This window comes from Octopus bimaculoides, chromosome 4 (genome assembly GCF_001194135.2).
Source record: "Octopus bimaculoides isolate UCB-OBI-ISO-001 chromosome 4, ASM119413v2, whole genome shotgun sequence".
NCBI classification, from domain to species: Eukaryota; Metazoa; Mollusca; class Cephalopoda; order Octopoda; family Octopodidae; genus Octopus; species Octopus bimaculoides.
In genome coordinates, this window is record NC_068984.1 from 56,148,941 (window position 1) to 56,165,874 (window position 16,934).

General features: G+C 34.7%; 1 protein-coding gene and 1 long non-coding RNA gene across 6 annotated transcripts in view; one reads left to right on the top strand and one right to left on the bottom strand.

The window, feature by feature from the left end:
* LOC106877900 (dipeptidyl peptidase 4) overlaps nt 1–16,934 on the top strand; it is a 611,833-nt gene that overhangs the window by 460,568 nt on the left and 134,331 nt on the right. The window lies entirely within an intron of this gene.
* LOC128247587 (uncharacterized) lies at nt 9,810–16,205 on the bottom strand. Of its 2 annotated transcripts, none has more exons than XR_008263923.1 (3): nt 16,119–16,205; nt 14,293–14,375; nt 9,810–11,850 (listed from the first exon to the last, which is right to left on the bottom strand). It is a non-coding gene; the product is annotated as an uncharacterized LOC128247587 (long non-coding RNA). The 2 variants fall into 2 exon arrangements; XR_008263922.1 differs by having other exon boundaries at nt 15,658–16,200.

Below are 16,934 nucleotides of genomic sequence, written 5' to 3' on the forward strand. Positions count from 1 at the left end.
ATATATATATATATATATATATATATACAAATATATATATATTTATATATATTATGTATGTATAGATAGGCAGGTATGCAGGCAGGCAGGCAAGCATGTACCAGAATACAGACAAAGGCATTTGGTTTTGTCTTTATTCTGGTATTATGCAACTCCTCTTCATAACAATCTAGCCTGTCCTTACTTCAGTAATGGGTTAAAACAAAGATATAGGAGTGTTGTATTAACCATATTATCAAAGGAAGGACAAGTTTAGATTGTTATCGCAAAGAGAAAGAGTGTGTGTGTCTGTTGGAAACCCAACTTACTGGTCTAGATTGGGAAATTTAATTCGCATATATCTTTTGCTGCAAATTTCTCATCCAGAATTGTTGAATGTGGTACAGAGATGAGACACCAGTAGCCAATATTGGAGTGTATATATGTGTGTGTGTGTGTGTGTGTGTGTGTATGTATGTGTATATGTGTGTGTGCGCACACAACACACACACACATATATATACATATACTATTCTTTAACAAAAGCATTGATAGTGACTTTGAAGTTTTGGCTAGCTACAACATCAGACTGTCCCAGGATGGATTATCTGTCTGAAACTGCGAAGTCACTATCAGTACTATTTTGTTAAAGAATAATATATTTGTACTCTGACAAATGTACAAGAGGGTACCCAAAAGTAACCAGAAGTGTTCTCTATGCGACAAACTCATAATAGTTCAGGCTTCTGCCACTAGTAGCCACTTGATGCAACCCTCAGGCATCAGTGTGCTGACTGGTGTCATCAATTGAAGTCATACAACCACATGGTACGTCTTTGTTTTGCAGTGCTCCTCTCCTGTTCATCAATTTTTGCAATGGTTGAAATGAAGGAACAGCACACGTCCGTGAAATTCTACTTTCTGCTAGGGAAAATGGCAGCCAAAACAGTTGTCATGCTTCAAACAGCTTACAAGGATGCTACCATGAGCAAAATACAAGTTTACGAGTGGCCTTCATGCTTTAGGAATGGTCACTCGTTGCTTGAAGACCAACCTCATTCAGGGTGATCTTCTACCTCCCAAGTAAATGAAAACATCATGAAAATTCATGAAATGATTTTAAAGAACCTTCACCAAACTTGTTGATATGACTGGTGTGTGTCCTGGAGCTCCTGCCAACGAATTTTTAATGAGGAATTGTGAATACAAAGAGCTGCAGCAGAATTGTCCACACAGAATTTGTTCGTCCTGGTCAAACTGTTAACCAGACATTTTACATGACAATTTTGAAGCGTTTGCAAGAAGTGATGAGACAAAAATGCCCTGACCTGTGGCAAAGGGGTTAGTGGTGGTTTCATCACAACAATGCTCCTGTGCACTGCCTTGAGTGTGAGAAGTTGTTGGCCAAAAATAGCATGACCTCACTTACTCACCCTCCCTATTTACCTGATTTAACTCTCTGTGACTTTTTATGGTTCCACCAATGGAAGTGAGATAGTGAAAATTCAACAGTGGAAAAAAAATCAAAGTACTTACATATATATAAACAGATACACTTAAAAAGGAAGAGGGCTGTGATAAAGTGTAGAAAACCGCATTCATTACAGACTGTGCTACTCATACATATAAATGTATATATATGCACGCGCACACACACACACACACACACACACATAGAGTTGAAGCACTGTTTGATTTTTTTTTCGCCATTTTGTACCCTTTTTATATATAAAATTCTACAATTAGCAGTCATCTTTGATGGCATGGGGCCAGCTAGTCCTTGTAATAAATACCATGGAATGTGGAAGTGTGTTCCCAGAAAACTGAGACTCCATCTAGCATAGTTTTGAATTGACACTGCTGTAGAAAATATAGAGTCAACCAAAAGACTATATAGCAGAATAAATGATAAAATAGTTTCATTTTAATGCAATAAAATTAAAATGGGAAAATATGTTCTCTACTTACTGATAAAGTAATTTGTCTGTGACAAGCATGATCGACAAGATAAAGTTATTATTATATGTAAAATGGCTTCAGTTTTGATTTCAAGAATAAGTGGAAAACTGTGAAGTATTACTGAATGCTGAAATGAAGACAGAATTCTATAAAGAATATTAATACTATCATCATCATCATTTAATGTTTGCTTCCCATGCTGACATAGGTTGGGCACTTTGACAGGATATGTTGAGTCACTGGGCTGCATCATGCTCCATGTCAGCTTTGGCATGGTTTCTGTGGCTAGATACCCTTCGTAAATTCAACCACTTTACAGTGAATACTAGATGCTTTTTTTATGCCACCGACAATTGGTGAGTTGTCTAGTAAATTGTAAGAAAGGAAAGAACCAGAAAAGGTAAAATGGGAGATGGAGGGAGGGATGACCTTCTCAACCAAGGTGCAGTGCTGGTGTTGATGGAGTATTTAAGATAGAGGAGAGGTGATTTTTATGCCAAGGAAAAGTAGAGAGAGAAAGAACATGACTACCTCACATTTATATAAGGGTGGCAGCAGTATCTGGGAAAAAGTAATATATCAAAGGCATGTCTGTGTGGTAAGAAGTTTTGCTTCTCAACCACATAGTTCCAGGTTCAGCTCTACTGTGTGGCACCTTGGGCAAGTGTGTTTTCTATTATAACCTCAGGCTAACTAAAGTTTTGTGAGTGGATTTGGTAGACAGAAACTGAAAGGAGCCTGTCGCATGTGTGTGTGTCTTTGTGTTTGGGTTTGTCTCCCACCAATGCTTGACAACCAGTTTTGGTGTGTTTACATACCTGTAACCTAGCAGTTCAGCAAAAGAGACTAATAGAATAAGAACTAGGCTTTAAAAATAAAGTACTGTAGTTGATTCATTTTATTAAAAATTTTTCAAGGCAGTGCCCCAGCATGGCTGCATTCTAATGACTGAAACAAGTAAAAGACAGAAGATATGTATATATATATATATATATATATATATATATATATTAATCAAAGTATACTGTATTATATATCCATTACTACCAATCTTACCAATTGGTTTCACACTGGGTGTTCAACTGGGTGTTAGGTAACAGTCCCATTATGTAACCCTGCACTCATCAGTGGTAGCTGTTATGGAATTATATATATATTATTGACAGCCATTCATAATTGAACAGGACTTTGTAATAGAAAAGTTTTGTTTGTTTTTTTCCTTGAAATTTCATTGTCAATGATTTGCTCTTTCTTGTGATTATAGATTGAAGGTTCTAGTACATCTGTGACTGCAGATATTGTTGAATATTGTCAGCAGTGACAGTGTAGTGGATCTTGCTCTAGCTTTGTCTCTTTCTTTTATTTTTTTTCAACTAATTCTGCAACATTTTCTCCTTTCTTTATCACCTTCTACCATTTATTCTAGTTAGTCACTGTCTTCTCTTGCACAGTCATTATTAGACTAGCTGCTTCATTGGCATAATTGTTTGATGACATCCTTATAATGGAGTTTTAGGAACCCTCTTTGCATTTCACCTTGCTATAGAGCACAGCCTTGGAGATTTTTGCTATTCTCGATACACATCCTACCCAATGTAATTACAACTCCAGCATGATAGATGCAACATTAGAGATATTTTCAAGTGTATGACCATTTAGTTAGAGTTGTGATATCACCAAGATTTGCTCATGAGATATTGTGTCTGGCACAACTGGTATTTCATCATCTGTTTCGTATATTGTTGATACAATTTGTAGTTTTATGCAGAATACAACAGAGAGGATAGTTACTACTCGATATACTTTGCATTTTGTTGCCAGTTTTATACCTTGTTTTCACAATTGATCATTGAGATTTCTGAAAAATGACTGCAGCTGATTGTATATATAGACTCACCTCGACATCTAGTTTTTTTGCTATTAGAAATCATACTGCTGAAATATATGAACATTTTCTTGAAATCTTGTGCTTGCTGGGACACTAGTCTCAAACTGGATGAGAAGATACAAGATTATGCACCACTCGGTGGGGTGGGGGGATCAGTAAACATTGATCAGACATCAGTAAACATTGACTTCACCATACTTGCTGAAATAGTGATGAGAAATTCATTGAGTAAATATATGAAAGATAGGCACAGAAAACTGGAATCATTAAGAGAATAATCCATGTGTAAGAATAACTGAGTTAATGCATGGAGTATCAAAAAGGTAAGTGGAAATATTGATGCTGTAAGGAATGAAAAATATAGTATTAGTCATTGACTAATTAATATCATTTTGAGTCTAAGGCGGCAAGCTGGCAGAAACATTAGCATGCCGGGCGTTCTTAGTTCAAATTCCTTTCATCCTTTCAGGGTCGATACATTAAATACCAGTTGCATACTGGGATTGATCTGATCGACTAGCCCCCTCCCCCAAAATTTTGGGCCTTGTGCCTAGAGTAGAAAAGAATATTATTTTGAGTCTGAAGGGAGATAACTGTGGACATGTTTTGATCTTATTTTGACTATATTCAGCAAAACATAGACTACACTGAATAGCTGAGGATGATCATAATAATATTGAAACATTGCAGGAGTTATCTCTCATATTTACCAAAAGAATCAAAACAATATTAATCATTGATTTGTATTTCCCCTCACCAGGGTGTTGAGCTGGCAGGTTCTTTAGTACACTGGGCATAATGCTTAGTGGCATTTTGTTTGTATTTACATTCTGAGTTCAAATACTGTTGAGAGTTACTTTGCCTTTCATCTTTTGGGGTTGATAAAATAAGTACCAGTTGAGCTCTGAGGTTGATGTAATCAACTTCACTCCTTTCTCAAAATTGCTACTAAAATTTCTACTAAAATTTGAAACCAATATTTTCCCTTGCCTCATAATTATTTTCCGGTTTGTTTTTTAATGCTTCTTGCATTAAATATGTTAACACTAACTTTACTATTACTTTCTCTGTCACATTAACATAAGATATAAAGTAGTAACACTTTCTATGAAACTTCCTCATTCTTTCACTGCATGGCTCCATAACATATCTGAAATATAACATCACCTGTTTCATCTAAATGACTTGCAGGTTTATCATTCCTATTCCTTTCACTGCATCTCACATAATCACCCCATGATGGGGATGTTTGCCATTCATATTTCTTATACCACATACAAATAGGCAGACAGTTTTATATCATGTCTTACATTGCTTAGCTCCCTTTACCTGGATAAAAAAAAAAAACTACATGCATGTACATGCGCGTGCACACACACACACACACACATACACACACACTCACACAGATATAGCTGTGCACTCGTCAAATCTGTTTTCTTAACTTACTTCTTTTGACACCGTTCTCTACTCATGTTTCTCCTTCAAATAGAAGATGACACAACCAGTTATTTCATAGAAGTGTGCTAACTATAAATATAGAAACCATTTCCCACATTACATGGAACTGGCTTTCTGCCATGCCAGTTAACTGATCTACTGAATGTTATTGAGTTGAAGTTCTCCCTCTCTCTCCCTCCCTCCCTCTCTCTCTCTCTCTCTCTCTCCCCTTATCACACACCACTTATTTATAGCTACACTTTTTTATGAACACATTTAATTTTTAAACACCCTCCATATTTTGCTATTGTTCAGTAATCTGGTACTACTGGTTTCATTTTCTTTTATTGATGACTTTAATTATTCTAGTATTCTGTATTCAGTTTCCTTTGGCTTTTTTTTTTTTAGTATTTTTTGTTTATTTTTCACTTATTGTCTTTTTTTTTTTATTCCATTTTTCTATAACATTTCATTTTTATATTCTGTTAGTCTTCATTTAATTTTCTGCTGCTCTGATTTTTCAAAACAGATCTGCAACTAAAGATAAGACTGCTGCTGCTGCTGCTGCTGTTGCAGCTACTTCTGCTGGTGCTATTACTGTTACTACTACCACTACTACTGCTGCTGCTGCTTCTACCTTTAACAATAAAATTAACACAGATCTCTATTAATCTCCTCAGATTCTGTCAATGATCTTTTGCAGGTGGTGGTGGTTGTAGTAGTAGTAGTAGTAGCAGCAGCAGTAGCAGTAGTAGTAGTAGTAGTAGTAGTAGTAGTAGTAGTAGTAGTAGTAGCGATACTAATTCCATGAGTTTCTAGTAGCTACAAATTCAAAAGCTGTTACCTGAATTGACACCAAAACTTTTCGATGATTATCAAAAAATCTTCGCAATATCATGCCCTTATCATTGTCATCATTGTCCTCATCATCATCATCGTCATCACTGTCATCATAATCACCATCATCGTATGGTAGGGAGTTGCTATTCTGGATTCCTTGAGCTGTGGCAGTTAATGAGGAGACTAGGGCCAGGGGTTTAATGAATGTAGTGGGAAGGTGCGTGAAGGATGAAGGAAGGTTAAAGGGGGAGAAAGAGAGTGAGTGAGTGAGTGATAGAAAGAGAGAAAATGTTGAAACTTTCATGAAGGTGTTCAACTTTTAGCTGATTTATATTAATGTGAAAGGAACATTTGAATCTTCCAGTGAAATCAAGTGATTATTCAATGCCAGGGTATGTTGGACTATAAGAATGGATAACCAGTAATCTTTTGAATATAACTGAGTTTGCGGTCGAACATTTACAGAAAGGAAGATTTCAGTGTTATATAGTGGCGGAATTGACAACAGCCACTGCAGTGCTCTCTTTCCCAAAAACACTCATGAGCATGAAAGAAATGTAGAAGGAAATGAAATATCAGAAGACAGTAAAAAAGAGAAAAGAATGAGAATTCAAACACTTAATATGAAAAGTGCAGAAGAAAGTAAAAACCATCGGAAAGTTAGGTTGTAAAAAGTGAGGGAATATGAGAGGAGGACAAGAGAGCAAGAGGGTGATAAAGATAGGGAAATAAGATAGTAGAGAAAGAAGAAAAATTATAGAAATAAAATGTACAAGAAAATAAAAAAAAGACAAAGAAATACGATGGCAAAAAAGGAAAGAAAAAAAGTAGAATAGTTAGAAAACAGAGAGTGAAAGTGACCAAGAAATACAAATAAAAAGGAGAAAGCTTTCCAGAGAAAATCAGTAGAAAATGTGTAGATGATTTCAATGGCCAAGTGTTGCATTTAATTATGATCCTAATCGTAATTATGCATCTGAAAAAATTGTCTCCCTGGGCTCTCTGTGTGCAAAACATTTGAAAAGTGTGGTGCTAGGAAGTGGAACAAGGAATCATTAATTAAGTATGTGTTGTTCTAAAGGTAAAGTCCATTTACCAATAATTGAGCTCCCAAAACTTATAAAACATCTTTCTTAAAAATATTCGAGTATACAATTGTGCTTTTCAAATGACATCATTTGGGGCAAAAATTATTAGGGAAACTGGGTTTATGCCAACTTTTAAAGTGCAAGGACAAATTTATCACAGAATTGGCTCTCTTTAGCTTTTACAGACTAAAGATCCACAGTTTTTACAGATATATTTTATAGGTGATGTTCAAAAAGAGACACAGTTTTGCAACAAGAATTGTTCAGATACAAGATTAGAACTTATTTTTAAGCTGCAAGAAATGTTTCACGAAAAGAATTCTTATGTGAGAAGCTTTCAGTATGCTTTAGAATATACTTCAACTGCAGACTTTCAAGTTATCATCAATGCCAACAAAAGACCAGCTGGTGAACATGTCCTTCAATTCAATGTTCCTGAGTGTAATGAAGTGGCATTTATTATGGTTGGAGAACAACATGGCAAATATCCCTTTATATATTATGTTCATCAATTGATGAGTCAAAGTAATTCGTTTAACCATCTTCACTTTTGCCAAGATCATTTTCACCAGTATGTTGTTAATATGTATACCAAAATAGAGTCGGAGAAGTTGTGCTACATAAAAATGCACCAAAAAGCACTACGTTCAGAATGATACGTGCAGTTACGAGATGGCATTAACAATAATATTGCTGGAACAAGGCTTGGACAACTTGGTATTCTCCCATCCAGTTTTACAGGAAGTCCAAGATATATGCACGAGAGGACACAGGATGCCATGACTTACGTGCATAATTATGGACATCCAGATCTTTTCATCACTTTTACTTGCAATTGTAAAAGGTTTTAACTGCCATTGCACAGGATCACCCTGTTCTGGACACAGTGTTGTCCTGTTGCAAGTTTGCCTATCTTCCACTTACGTCTGCTGAAGACACAATCCTTTGTGACACAGCTACTGGTTCTCCCAGGCCATTTGTATCTGCGAAACACCAGCATTCTGTTTTTGATGCTTTGCATTCACTGTCACATCCTAGCATCACTGCCTCAGTGAAGCTTATTACGGCTTGGTTTTTCTGGCCTAATATGCACCGGATGATCACTGCTTGGGCATGCTCTTGTGTGAAATGCCAGCATTCTAAAATCCACAAGCTCATTCATGCTCCAATATGGTATTGCTTATTTTATTCTTCCCTCTCTACCATCAAGCACCATTTCATAACGTTATTTAGTCAGGTCGTCTCATTCACTTTAATCACTCATATACGTATATTCTCCAAAAGCAGTAATCTTTCTTATCTGTAGAACTCAACACATCTAATACCCAACTATTCTTTTCCTACTCACCATCATTCAGAAACATTTTACACATTCTGTATTGATGCTTACAAATTGGCAGCACTGCACTGCACTGACCTTTAGTCTAACAGTTTCCAAGTGTAAATTGACAGGTGTAGAACACTTGAATCCCCCGCCAGTCATGTCATGGTTCTTGATTAGACTAGCAACCATGTCTAAACAGTTATATACCATTCTCAAACAGTAGAACTTGTAAAATTACTGTAATAACTACGTATAGATGTCCTTGACTTATGTAGCTTCTGATGTATTCAACAGCCACAAACAGTCCTTGAAGTTATCTTCATGTATTTAGACATTTCTTGTCTTCCTTTTCACTGATGCCATTAAATATTTCTTCCTGAGATCAATAAATGGATCTCACTATGTAGAGGTGTGGAGGGGTATTTGGTTTTCTTTTGCTACTGATTATTCAAAAGATGTATAGATATTTTATGTATTGAGTTCAGCTAACATACAATCCAGCTTCTCAGGTAATGCTTTCTCTTTTTCCTGCTGTAAATGGATTATCTGTTTTAGCTCATTCTGTGAGTCTGCTATTAGAAAAAGAAACTAACGGAATAAAGAAAATGAATATTTATTTCAAAAAAATTTATTTTAACAATATGGAAAAGGAATTTTTTTTTATAAATGCTATGTCATTGCTATTTTTCTGATTGCTGCTGGCTTATTAAAAAGTAAAATAAGAAATGAACATCATGTTTTGAGTTTAAATTAATTAACATAATAATGTTAGCTTATGAGAAAATAATCAAAGAGGAGAGAAATGCAAGTAGTAAAAGTAGACATTCCTAATAAGAGACAAATATAAAGATTTATTAATTAAATCTAAGAACAGGCTGATTCAGTAAATATTTGAAAACTCCAAGTAGGTGTTTCATAAAATAGGTTTTATGACGTATATATTCTTCTTAGGTTGAATTTGATTTTATAAAACAGATATAAATTACATATACTTGTATTATTTACCCATTGTCATGTTAGCATTTCAATAATTTATTGTCAAATTAGGAAGGACATCCAGCTATAGAAACTGTACCGAAACCGAAACTAGAGCAAGATGTAGTTTTTCAACTCTTCAACCTGTTAACCTGTTGAACTGTTCAATTCATGCCAGTATGAAAAGTAGATGTAATGATGATGACAACGACAATAAAATTACAAATGAAATTCAATTTTGTTTCCAAGTTAAATGAAATAGTATATTTGTTAATTCAAAAAGATGATTTTTTTTTTATATATAAATGTACATCTTTTCACTATATTGTACTGTTTCTGGCCAATATCCATGACTGTTGATAAGGTCCAATTTATTAAATTGCTTTTGATAATAAGAGCATTGTATAATGGATATTTGTTAAGTTAGTTTGCAATTTCTTAAGCTACAATCCTCCTGAAGGGCAACATGGGGAAAACAGATGCCTAACTCTGTGAGAAAACTGTATTTCAACTGTATTCTTTGTGACTTAGGATTTAGGATGAACTCTAATACATATTATTGGACACCTTATACTGATTGTCATTTAAAAGAGAAAGATGTCAGCTGGTGATAAAAAAAAGACAGCAGTCTTTCTATTGTTAATCTATAAAATGACATCGCCAATATAAGATCAGTACATGTCACAGTCACATATGTTTTACAGTTATGTATATACTATAAAAACCCATGTAGTTTATGCACTTTTTTTGCAAAAATAGAAATAAACTTTAGTGGGTGTGTAAATTACATAAGTAGATTGTTTCCAGAATTTTGGGGGAAATTTTTTTGTTAATAAAAGACATACAAAACGTAAACATTTGAACCAGAAATTGACTCATTTAATGTCTGAATAAGCTTTTGCAGAAAAAATAATGGCTTAAATATAATGAAGTTGATGTTTATTTATGCTGGATGGTATAATGCTTACTTTCTCTGTATAAATTTACTAAAACCATTAAATGGTTAACTACTTTTTGAAGTCTGATGTTCATGCTGGTAAACACGGTCTGAACCATTGCTTGGAGTTTCTACCTATTGCAATGGAGCACCATTGACATACATAGTGATATGGATATTCCTGACTGAAAAAAATGTAATGATATGGATAATCTTGATTGTATGTTTTTGTTTTTGTCTGTTTATTACTGGGCACAGTTTTAAGTTTGTCATACTGCTTACTCCAATTTCGAACATTGGCTTCATTAACATTAAAATACCTCCCGGCAGCTCTATTGCCACATTCAAATGCATAATCAACATATTTAATTTCTCCTTCACAGTAAACAATTCATAAGTTCTGCCCATACTGACAATAACAGTAATGACAAATTTTTAAGTTTGCTTGACATTTTATAAGTGTGAAAGGGATTAAAATTTCTATACTCCATATCAAAGGTTCCAACAAGAATAGGCGGAAAAGAATTTTGTTTACATAATCAACTTGGATGATACTTTACTCAACCTCTGTCGGTTGAGTAAAGTATCATCCAAGCTGATGTTTATTGGTAATTAAACTTAATTTGCAACACCTGTCATATTCATCAGCTTTGTTTTTGTTGGTAATTCTTAACTTTTCTTGTGATCGTGATTTGAGAAGACATATAGCAGTATGCTAAAGATCGGATATAATCTCTTGTGGGCAAGAAATGTAAAATAAACTTTATTATAAACAACACAAACACTTTGTAATTTAATAGCTTTCAATGTGATACCTGTTAAACAGAAATTATTTTTATTTAATGACAATTTAATAAAATCTTGTCATAAGTAAGTGAAATTATGCTAAATACAACTGAATTGAAAACCTTTTTCCCCTGGCTATATCAGCAATTCTGAAAACTTTGGGGTGTGAATTTTACATGAGTAGGAGCCTTTTTTAACAAATTTTATCCTGAAAATCACCTGCGTAAATTGCACAGGTGTGCAAATTACATGGGTTTTTATGGTACATTGAGGAGATACTTAAATTACTTTTCGATGAAACATGATAAGGTGGTACAGTTGCTTACACCAAGTAAATATCTTTTATGACTTACATCCAAGAGGAAATGATATGAGCACTGGGAGCTCTTATCTTTTTATAATATCTCCAAGAAAGAGGGGAAGAAACTTCAGCCTAGGGGTTATTGCAGCAAGAAGCAGTGCATTTGTTCCAGTTCTTTGCATTTTGAGTTCTTGCTTGGTATACTTATTCCACTTTAACACCAACACCTGGTTCTTGAGTGACTTTAGCAAAGCTCATTTTGTTTTAAGCATTTAAGTCATGTCCCCAGTCTGATGATAACTTCTTCTCTTTCACCCTTAAATATCAGAGAATCTGAAAAAATGAGTGCTGCCTTATTTTTCTGAATAAACATTTTTTAAAAAAAGGTACATAAGAAGAAGAAAAAATAATGATTAATATTACATAAATAAATAAATAAAGATACAAAATGAAGAAATTATACAAACTGACCCAGTTAGAATGTTTGGTTTTAAGTGAGAAATAAATTCTGTTGTTAGTGGAATTGGTCAACATAACTAATGGAATTAGCACAAACACAGAAAAAAACCAAAGTAGCATCATTAGCAACAAAAGTATTTTTCCTTTGCCTATTCCTTTCTATTCAACCATTTTCAAACCACTACTGCATGAAGTCATGATATGCTCTGACCAGCTTATCTGTGTTGTTTGTGGGCTTTACCTGTCAAATGCTGGCCCATTGCAGGTTGGATGGACGTCCCGTGGTGTGATGCAAACCAATAAAAAGCCTCTCTCTCTCTCTCTCTCTCTCTCTCTCTCTCTCTCTCTCTCTCTCTCTCCCTATCTGTCAGTCTCTCTGTCTTTCTTTTTATCTCTTTCTCACTCTCCCTATCTGTCTCTCTGTCTTTCTTTCTGTCTGTCTGTCTCTCTGTCTCTCTCTCTCCCTCACACACACACACACACATACACACATTCATATTTTTGTATGCTTGTATGAACATTGTTTACATGTACTCCCATTAACACCACTTGAGCTAAAGTTTATTATTTTCAATATATGAGGGGTAGTGGAATAAAAATACCTTACTTGGAAAATGGTTAAGAGTTGACAACATGAAGAGCACATATCCAAAGAAAATCTACTTCAACAAATTTCATCTAATCCATACCAGCATGACAAATGGATATAAAAACAATGATGTTGTTGATGTTGATGATAATAATTTTTTAATAGTCACTATGCACAAAAGAATTTCATGTTATGCATTTCTTTTTCCTTTTCCTTTTTTTTTTTGTTTTTTTTTATTTTGACTCGTGACAAAAGTTGGTGTGCACTGAATGCTTATGCAAATGAGGACTTGAAATAAATTAATTATTCATTGCTATATTATTTTAGGTAACTACTAATTAATGTGCTCATTAATTTCTTCTGTTTGCTCATTGCAAAATATGAGTGTACATGAATATGTGCACAGTTTAGAGGAGAACAGTGGAATGAAGATGCAAGTTAGAAGTCTGATACAAAGCAGTATGGGTTGATATTGCCTTTAGTATTGGATAATATGATATAAAATAGTGCACATGGCACAACATGGAACTATTGTATAGTTTTAGTATCTTTTATCTTTTACATATTTCAGTCATTAGACTGCGGCCATGCTGGGGCAATGCCTTGAATTTTTAGTCGAATGAATCAACCTCAGTACTTATTGTTTAAGCCTGGTACTTATTCTATCAGTCTCTTTTGCCAAATCGCTAAGTTACGGAGACATAAACACACCAATGTCGGTTGTCAAGTGGTGATTGGGGGACAAACACAGACACACACACACACACACACACACACACATATATATATATATATATATATATATATATATATATATACAACGGGCTTCTTCCAATTTCTATCCACCAAATCCACTCACAAGGCTTTGATCGGTTTGAGGATGTAGTAGAAGATACTTGCCCGAGGTGCCACACAGTGGGATTGGACCCAGAACCATGTGGTTTGGAAGCAAGCTTCTTACCACACAACCACTCCTGTACCTATAACATGAAGTATACTTAAGAAGCTTTAATTTAACTGCAACACACTATTTCACCATGGTATAGTGATATGTGTGTGTGTGTATATATATATATATATATATATATATATATATATGTATATATATATATATATATTCTTTTTTACTTGTTTAAAAATCCTTCAAGGTGGTGCCCCAGCAATGCCACATTCATGCTGAAGCACCACCTTGAAGGGTTTTTAATCAAACAAATCACCCCAGGACTTATTTCTTAAGCTTAGTACTTATTCTATCACTACCCTTTGCCAGACTGGTGAGTTACGGGGGCTTTAACACACCAACACCAGTTATCAAGTTATCAAGTGGTGATGGGGGGACAAACACAGACGCAAAGACACACACACATAGATATGTACATATCTATGTGTGTGTGACAGGGTTCTTTCAGTTTCCCTCTACCAAATCCACTCATATGGCTTTATATACACACAAACATACAGACACAGGGCGCTCTATAATGCAGAATAGTATGGTATAGAAATAATACAATCATTGTATGACACAGTATGAACTTGTGTTATAGTTTGGGATAACATGATATAGAATTGCAATATGATACATGCTGCAGTACAGTAATATTAATATATTTTAATCTAGTATGGAGTATGCATAATAATCACTACGCATATGTAAAATAGTAACGATTATGCATTCCACATGAGTCTAACACACTTGATATATTGAGTCAAATAAAAAACATGCTTACCTAATTAAAATAGCAAAAAGAACAATCATTAGCTTCAATGATTAAATACTCTTCATGAAAGGCATAGACGACCACTCCAATATCTAAATTAATTAAAAATTGTAAGAGGTGGGGCATGTAGTAGGGAGTGATTCTACCAATGATTTGGCAATGTTACATATTTTAATATTCTAATATGGTTTTGCCCCAATTTATTGGTAACATCTATTATTAACAACTTGTTTATTGCACATTCAAGTAATTCTTTTTAAATTATTGTATAATTTCTTGTTATATTTTGGGATAGTCATTTTTCCTTGATTTTCTGTTTTTGCCAAATAAACACACGCACTATATATTTGTTCTTCACTCGATTATTACTGTTCTTATTTCATTTTATGTCTATTGTCTCGAAATATCTTGTCACACACCTGTGACCTCTTCAGTGACCCTTTCCATCCATGTGTATCTCATTTGCAAGGTTTTCTTCATATACTGACAGAAAATCTTGGATTTTAACCTTCAAGATATTTAATGGAAATCCCAAAGGCAATTCTTTTACAAGTTTCAGTCAAGAACCATGAGGTTACAATTTATTAATTGAGCATCTGCATGTATAATGTTTATTTTTGTTTGGACACACCATGTCCTAAATAGATGGACTCTTATGACTGCGTTGGAGTATCTATCTTCTTTGACTTGCAAAGCAAGATGGTAACCACAAGTCTACACTCGTTTATGCACTTACATATGCACATACACAAATACAAACATATAGGAACTAGGGGTTCCATCACTTCTGGTGATGTTAAAGAGCACTCAATTACCATCTCAAATATTTCTATGACCTCATACAAAACTTTTAGCCAGCTCCCTAAATTTAGCACCGCCCTAAAATTGTTTGTTCACATACAACATTTAACTTGTCTTTCTGAAGGATAATGTATGTGGAAAGAGAAACTGAGGATGCACTCCAACAGTAAATAGAGAGAACAGATCCTAAAATAATCTAAATGTCAATTATGGGCAATGATATGCCAAGACAGCAATCAGAGATAAATAGAGAAAATGCATTCATAACATTTCATATTCTACTGCAAGCAAAGATAATGATTAAAGAAAAAATGTTTCAGTGACTGGACTATGTTGGGGTAAGAATTTTAGTTGATCATGTTAACTCCAATATTTACTTATATTATCAATATCTATTTGCTGAGCTGCCAGGTTATAGCACACAACACAAACACATAAATATACACGTGTAAAAACACATACAAACATACATACATACATACATACATACACATATAGATACATAAGCGTATTTATACACACACAACACACTAACACATCATGCATATGTATTAAAATCTTCATCTACTTTACCATGCATGCCTGGGTCAAACATAATTCATTGAGGCTGATTTTTCTTAGCTTTTCTTGTTGACAACTCTCACTTCCTTCCAAGCAAAGTAATATTTTTCTCTAGTCTGAACAAGTTTTCATAGGAGATCGCAAATAGGTCTCCTTTCAGTTTCACTCACCAAATTCACTCACAAGGCCCTGGTTAGCTTGGGACCAGAGCAGAAGACACCTGCTCAAGTTGCCATGCAGGGTAACTGAACCCAAAACTATGTGGATGTAAAGTAAGCTTCTCCAACCACACTACCAGGTCTGTGTTTGATATATGATTTTGACGTGTGTGTGTGTGTGTGTGTACATATAATGGGCTTCTGCACAGGCACCATCCACTTAAGAGGCATTTGTCAATTCAAGGCTAACACATTGTAGAATTGAGCCTGTAACATTGTTGTTGTGAAGCAAAACAATTAATGACATAGCTATACCTGATGCTGATCTAGAATTATATTAAGGTGTTCTATGTGAAACGCAATCATCTACTCTTGGAGCAAATATATACTCCTGAATATATACACCAGACTTTGAACATAAAAGTGTTGCAACACAGTAGTTAATGATTCAACAAGTAATGAATAAAAGCAAACTGTCATCTGTCTTCCTGACATTTATTGTTTTTACAATGAAATAGGAATTTGTAAAGTTTATAGGTATTGTAATTGGTAAATTAAAACCGGAACAGAAACTTGATTCACCTCTACTGTATTTCCCTTCTCATGTTTCTTTGATAAAGATTTTTTACCTTTTTAGCAGATTGTACTTTGTAAATAAGGCAAAGATAATCACTTAGATGTTTTGATCAGGTATTTATACTTTGCTAATTAGCTGAAGACAGTCACTTAAATATTTTGACAAAGATTATGTACTCTATAAAAAGGTGAAGATAGTCACTTATCTACTGTGATTCAGTAAATCATCATCATCATCATCATCATCATCATCGTCGTTTAACGTCCGCTTTCCATGCTAGCATGGGTTGGACGATTTGACTGAGGACTGGTGAAACCGGATGGCAACACCAGGCTCCAATCCAATTTGGCAGAGTTTCTACAGCTGGATGCTCTTCCTAACGCCAACCACTCAGAGAGTGTAGTGGGTGCTTTTACGTGTCACCCGCACGAAAACGGCCACGCTCGAAATGGTGTCTTTTGTGTGCCACCCGCACAAGAGCCAGTCCAGGGGCACTGGCAACGATCTCGCTCGAAAACCCTACAAAGGCCAGTCAGGCGGTATATATATATATA